The sequence below is a fragment of the Bactrocera oleae genome, chromosome 2, assembly GCF_042242935.1.
Source record: "Bactrocera oleae isolate idBacOlea1 chromosome 2, idBacOlea1, whole genome shotgun sequence".
Lineage (NCBI taxonomy): Eukaryota > Metazoa > Arthropoda > Insecta > Diptera > Tephritidae > Bactrocera > Bactrocera oleae.
In genome coordinates this window covers 1,985,121-1,992,661 of record NC_091536.1, presented here as the reverse complement: position 1 = coordinate 1,992,661, position 7,541 = coordinate 1,985,121, and the positions used below count along the sequence as shown (strand labels likewise).

The 7,541-nt window shown below is 35.9% G+C and overlaps 1 long non-coding RNA gene across 1 annotated transcript; it reads right to left on the bottom strand.

Moving 5' to 3' along the window:
- Positions 1-2,988: 2,988 nt before the first annotated feature.
- LOC118682992 (uncharacterized) lies at positions 2,989-7,206 on the bottom strand. Its single transcript, XR_004978823.2, has 3 exons — positions 6,786-7,206; positions 5,165-5,761; positions 2,989-3,378 (listed from the first exon to the last, which is right to left on the bottom strand). It is a non-coding gene; the product is annotated as an uncharacterized lncRNA (long non-coding RNA).
- Between the last annotated feature and the right edge of the window lie 335 nt (positions 7,207-7,541).

The window sequence follows — 7,541 nt, the reverse complement described above, 5'->3', positions numbered from 1 at the left end:
CAAGTGTTGCTTTATGACCAACATTTATGCTTAGTTACTATGTGGCACATATAGTAACTATGTGGTACAGTAAGTAACTGCAACAAACTTTTACGACCTTCGGCCCTTTGCAGACGAAATAGTTCATAGTTGGTAAACATTTTCCTGAATGTTCAACTAAAAGTTCATATCCTTGCAAGGACGTGCATAAATAGTAGCCACAACATTATGCCCACGAGCAATGCACTCCATAAAACTATGGCCATAATCTGCAGTCAACCGAAATTGCAACAAACGGGATATTAAAATCGACCGCAGGACGCACATTGTGCATTGGCTGCCACAAACCGAAGCACAAAAAACCAGACACACTCCCGAGCGGTGCGTGAATAAAACTACATACTCGTTCTATTATTTCTTCCTTCGAAATTTTAACTCACTTGCTGTGATGGTTTTGGTCTGACTGATATGTATGTGACTAATATGGATGTAAGTATTGTATTGTTCATAAATGTGTGTTGGTGGGTTTTGAATGCTACAATACCTACCAGAGCATCCTCGCTTTTCATACATTCTTTGAGTTTTATGTTGAGCGGCACAAATTAGTGGATATAAATTGTACAGTTAGTTCAAAAAACAACGTTTTCGTTGTTCAAAATGTAGGTAGCGTTTATTGGGAAAAATGTTGTAATTATAGAAAATAAATTGTTCTGTTATAGCTGACGTCTATTCAATACTTCCGCGTTTTATATTATAGTTTGACTAATCATGGTTGATGTCTTCCTGCGCCAAATGCTACCTTTTCAATGTGTGTTTTGAAAGGTTTTATTACTGTGCTGCTGCGCTTTATGCCAGTTCTCTAAACTGAGCAGTGGTTTGTTCTCAAAAAGGATAACAATAACTTTGTCCTCACTTTCAGATGTCACGGGATTCTTCTCTCTTCCTGGCTTGCCATATACATTTCCAGTTTCTCCACCTCTTCCAAATGTACAGCTCGCATTTTAATAATTTTCAGTTTTTATACCCTGAACAGGGTGTATTAAGTTTGCCACGAAATTACTAACACCTAGAAGAAAACGTCAGAGACCCTATAAAAATATATATTTAAAATAGCAGCATGACAAGCTGCGTCGATTTAGCCATGTCCTTTTGACTGTCTGCCTATATATACGCAAAGTCTAATCCTTCAGTTTTTGAGATATCGATCTGATATTTTGCACACCTTTTCTTTTCAAGAAGCTGCGCATTTGTCGGAACCACCGATATGGGACGATATATAGCATATAGCTGCCATACAAACCGTTCAGAATAAAGTGCTCGTGTGGAAAGTTTTTTAATTTGACGAGATATCTTGATAAAATTTGGCATTATTGTCTAAGGCAATGGTGCAATCTCCGAAGAAATGTTTAGATCGGGTCACTATAACTTACTAATTTTTCTTATTCCACAAAACGACGTGACACATGTGTTAATTTTCAAAAATCGCGCAAAGTAAAGAAGTTATTTTCAGAACGCACAATACTTATTTTGACCCACTGAATGCATCAAAAGCGGCAAGAACACATGTGCTCCATGCTCCTGAGGGTAAACGTTTATGTGTGTTGCGTTGCATCACTGTTTGCTCCAACTTATTGCTCTCTTTGGGCAAAGGCTGGCGGTTGTCGTTCATATATTAATGGTCGCAGATTAAAATGTAAAATCGTAATATTTGCAGCGTTGATTATTCTTCGCATTGCCGAGCTATGCATGGTCACCACTGACTGGGTTCCAGTGCCCAAATAATGCTGTCCCTGGACAATCCGAAAACTCGTTTGCTCATGCAAAAGCACTTGATGCCAACTTTGTTCGCAACACAATGCATGCATTCTAGGCTAAGAGGTCGTTTACATTTGCGCTGCGGATGCTTTCATTTAAATTTTTCACACATTTTACTCATAATTGTTTTATTTCTGGAAATTTCGTACGGAACTTGTTTTACTCCCCATCAGTGCGGTGGTGGGGCCATTGTGAACCCTACTAGTGGCCAAAATTATCGGTACTGTTGGTTTGGCCATGCATAATTATAAAACCTTAAAATTCGACGGCGATCGAAGTGTGTTGTGGCTCAATGAGACGCGACGTAATGGCTGTTCGCGAAGTCAGTTAGTACCCGCTTTGAGCGAGTGCTTCCGCTTCCACCGAGGTAAGTGCTTTTTAGCTTAGTAGCACAGCAAAGGCGGCAACGCGTTCTAGCACGCAAACTTTTTGCGGCTTATCAAATGAGCGAAAAAGCAATCGTTGTGGCAGAACTTGGACTATCTGCGGCATGTGGGTGCGCTGCTGTTGCAGTTCGACATATTTATGTGTGTATATTCGGTTGTGTGTATGTCGGTCGCAATGGTGTAAGTATGTTAAATGATAGTTGATTTTTAACTTGAATAGCGTTTTAGTTTCGATTTCAGAGGATAACTGCAGACCTCATTTAATGCCGTACTTAAAGCTCTGCACTCAAATATATATGTTCGTTATATACGAGGCAGTGACAACCGACAGTGGCTCGTCCAAAGGCGGAACTTTTCTGCTTTTACTTGTTAAACTTCCTTTCTAGGCTAGTAATATTTGAAGTTAATGGGCCAATATTGGTGTAACTATTTCTTGGGCGGAGTCTTCCTTTTAGAAAATTAATTCAGTGGGCAGCACTTGCACGTACGAGTTACACAAATTTAGAAATAGTTTAGCCTAATGTAATAGACTTAAATAATAAACCGTTTAAGTGCAACTAACTGCACATAGGCATATATAAATGCCGCGAAGCCTTAACCCTTCCATCAAATGAGTTGGAAAGGAGATGAAAGTTAGAATTTCCTATAAAAATATAATCCTTATATAAAGGTAAAGTTTGATAATTTTATTCTATTTATTATCAGTTCTGACATCTAAAGTAGAATGCATTATAAGAAAAATAACCTGAAAACTCAATGAAAACACTGGTTTTTGTGTGTGTGACAAAAGCGGTGCGAAAAGGCAAAGAAATCTTTCACTTTAAAACATCGCTCATTTAATATAGTATGCATTATTAAATAAATTTAACTGTATTAAAAAATGCATTATAGTTTCATTTTGAGAATGGCCTTAACTTGTAATAAAACTTATGGTAGAATTAAGTACATACATATATCAAAAATCCCAATTATGTATTATTGTGCCCTGGTTAGCTCAAACTATTATTTTATTATTTGTAGGTATATCTATAATATTTGCATCATTACTTGTACTTTCACCAAGCTTGCTGCATTATGTTAAAATTTCTGAAAACTCTGCGATACTCTCTTAAACGGTTTCCATATTGTCTATCTCTGTGTCGAGGAAAAGGTACTTCGTACTTCCTTTGCAAAACAACTGCGCACTGTGGATCTGAAACTATAAATAGTGATTACAACGTTAAAATTAAAAGAAATAAGAGTTCTAAGCAAGTTAATAGTACTAAATACGGAACTACGCAATTCGTAACACACGATAATCATTATGAATAGAGTAGGCCAGACGAAAGGACAACAATCTGACGTTGCTAATCAATCTGGTTTCTAAGCATACTTCTATGTTCGAGTCAAAGTTTAGTTAAATAAAACTATTATCAACTGTGCAACAGTGAAAAGTTAAAATTTCTTTAAGAGAAATGCACTGTGTGTGCATATATAAATTGAATTTAAATTTACACACTCATATTACTGACTGTGCCACACCAATAATAAAATCCAACAATTAACGAGAATATTTCTCATCCTGATATTTGCACAAACTTTGGCAAAGTTTATGAGCCTCATTTCCGCACAAAGTAAGGGCAATATAATAAAGGCTGAGAGTATATTGTGCTCATTGACATTAGACATGGCGTTTGCAGTCATAAAATACTTGTTGAATTGCTGCCCCTACGGCAGTATTTGCTCGTTCGCCTTCTAAACTTCTTTATGTCTCAATAAAATTTGCACAACAAAAGAGCTTGGCAGATACTTATTGTCATTGCTGGCTTTTGTCGCGGTAAAACTAAGATTTCATTTTTATTGTGATTGGTGGATTGGTAATCTGGTGGCAATTTGTGGTTAAAATCAAATCAATCAAACTGAGCGTTAAATCATATTCTTTGCGTAAGTTTTGTGTAAAGTTATAGCGGCCACCGGACCGCAGAGCATCTAAACTAATTTGGTTAAATTTATAAGGATAGGCTCGATGGCTGATTCCGGGGTCGCACTTGGACTACTATATGCAGTCTCTTATGAAGCTATTTGACTTTATAAGTCGGCAAAGCTTTTTGTGGATTATACACATTTTCCTATCCGTTTAATTTCTATTCCCACCGAATCGGTGGGAGATCTGAAGATGTGAGCTCCCAAGTATTGATCTCGCATACGTCGGTTTTATTCATTCGTTTACATTAATGTGTCGCCTTCAAAATTGTCCCCATTCGATTTTATGCACTTATGCCAGCGTTTCTTCCAATCGTCAAAACACTTCTCAAACTCCATTTTTGGGATAGCATTTGGCTCTTTCAGCGCTTTTCATCTATCTTATAAAACGACGGGAATTTAAGGTCCTCTTTATTTTTGGTATTACTTGTAGGAAGAAGTCACACGGATGTCATATGGAGGCTGTTACAGTATTGGTTTTGGCCAAGAATTCACGAACATGCAATGAAGTAAAAACACGTCTAACCCTAGCGACTGCTAAAGAGAAAGTAAGCAATGTATAATAATAAAAAACTTCGGCAATTGAATTCTCCGTCAAATTTTACATTTAAAAATTCACGTTATTTCTTACATACATACATACATATAAAATAAATATAAAAATCAAGTTAAATTTCTAGCAAATCGACGCGAGGTATCGTGCGACTGCATCGACAAGTTTATTTTTCGCGTTTGAAGTTTTACGTTAAGTTTCAGGCAGCTACAGCTTTGAAAATAAAATTTTAATTTTAGATTTCTTTCAAAAATCTAGGCTAGATGCTCCCTTAACGTAATAAAAAAAGGAAACAAGTGACTTCTAATATTTAATTTTTCAATTATCCGATTTTTGTTTGCGTATGTTGTCCATGTAGACGATTGAATTAGTTCCTTTAATAGAATTTAGCTAGAGGGAATGGCTTATTGCAACGTGTTTTTAACTGAACAATGCTTGTGAAAAAGTACGAAATAAAGTGTTTTCTTACAATCAGCCGGCAGAAGTGAACAGACTTGTTTCTTTCTTTCTGCTTTCCGTTCTTTTAGATTTTCTCTGCAAGGCCAGTCCCACGGCTTTTCATATCTTTGTACAAACTTTAATCTCACACCAAATACACATATACATTTCATGCAGTTATAATTCGCTTTATTTTGTTACAAATTTGTTCATTTCAATATCAGAAAACGCATGTCGGCAGTGCGGAGGTTGTTTTTCATATTTCGGGTTTTGGCTACCCTAGTGTTGCAATTTGGCAATTCACAACTTTATCGTAAAGTTTTACATTTTTGATGTTATACATGCTCAGAACGCTTCGACATACGAGCGCTATTTGTGTTGTTTACAGTAACTAAAAATTTTTATCTCGGCCAAAAAATTCAATTAAATGGTAGAGATCATTTTCGCGCGACTATTTTTTACAACTTTCGACGTAGATTAACTCAACAAGAGTGCATCGATGAAGTTACTTTTTTTTTTGTAATTTTTGGTGGTTTAGTGAATTTAATCGATTTTCGATTTCCAAAATCCGTTGTTGTTCCTGAAACGGTGCTGTGCGCAAACTGTTATTGCAAGATCGTCATGTGAGCTATCGTGAGAAAGAGACAACTATAGGCATTAGTGGGACTAGCATACATTCAATATTGCATGAACAATTGACTGTTAAACAAAATTGTTCGAAACACGTCTATGATATTGTGACAGGTCATGAATTGTGGATTTACGCGTATGTGCCCAAAAATAAACAGCAGTCGACTGTGTGCGTACAAAAAGCATATTTTGGAGACTCAAACAGAGGCGCAAAAATGCTTCGACAATTGTGTCCTTAATGGAGAATATTTTGTAAAACAATAAAGCGGTTTTCGAAGATTAATATTTGTTTTTGTTTTCTAATCCCGAAATATAAAAGGCAACCTACCTATTTAATGAGAATACCAATAGAAGTGATTCAATAACGTTTTCTTCTATTGTATACTTCCATCTTCAATAAGCATCCGTTCAATTGTGCTTTTGTAAGAAAATTCCTTTATTTCCGTTTCAGTTTGTGAACGGTTTGTAATAAACCGAATGACCGCAACTTTTTTCGCCTCTGTGCTGCGGCGACTATTTTGCATACAAATGAAAAACTAGAAGAAACCGCAATGATATGAGCTTTCACATGCTTGTATACTTATGTGTGTCTGTGTGTATGTATGTACATATGTGTGTATATTGCGTATACAAACAACAAAAAGGCTCATACGCATGAAATCAAAGTGAATAAAGAAATAAGATTAAATGGTCAAGGAAGCCACGATACAAGCAATTTATTTAACTTAATTCTTTGGAAAAATTTGCTTTGGATATAGTCTTCTGTATCGCAGGAAAGATAAATAAAGATAAACGCACACAAGTGGGACATTTTCTAAATATCTGCATAAGCGAAATAATTATTCACTTTTTCTATGAAAATAAATATAACAAATAAAATATTGACCTAATGAAATTGAGAAAATTTAATCTTATGCATGAGAAAAATAAGAATTCAATATTTATTTGCATAACATAAAGATGAATTGAAGCAATAAACAGCGCTTGTAACCACATGACCAGATTTGATAAGGTGCACTCACCCAACACTTCCTTGCTTCAGCTATTTTCGCACACACATGCAATGCCGAAACTTTTCTTGTGCTTTGTCGACGCTTTTGAAGCTCTGACCGCACATTCTGGTATTGCCATGCGGTTGCACATATCTGTATTAGAAGCACACACGCTTGATCTCGTCCTCTACAAATATTGGCATTGCTGAATTGAGTTTCCGGTTGCTGGGTGGCTGTTGAAGCATCTCAATTTTTTCTTACTTTCAAATTTCCATTTAATTTAAATATGGAGATATTAGTTTATATAAATATTGTGAGGTTTCCTCATCATCAACACTGACCTCTTGTCTAAATTTAAATAATTTAGCAATTTTTTATACAAATTAATTTATTTTTGAAACACTTTGATTGATTTCTTTGTAGTCCTATTTTAGTCTCGACGCAAAACAAACTGCTGATTCGATGTTATCGAGTAACAAAAAACCATGAAGCTTGCTAGGCTGGTACTACGTTACTCGCTAGAGCGATAGTCCGTTTATTTTACAAAAACAAAATGCAAGTAAACAACTACCGAATAACGTCTAACGAATTAATCAAGCTGGTGTGATACCCTAGTATATAAAAAAGTGAAAGAATCATATAGACTTTAAAAATATGATATATGCGAAGTAGGCGTGGCTGTGCTCCGATTTCCCCTATGTTAACAATATAACAGAAGAATAAAGTGAAGTGAAGAAGTAAGCTAAATGTGGGAGGTGACTCGCCTTTTTTCTGATATCGATATCG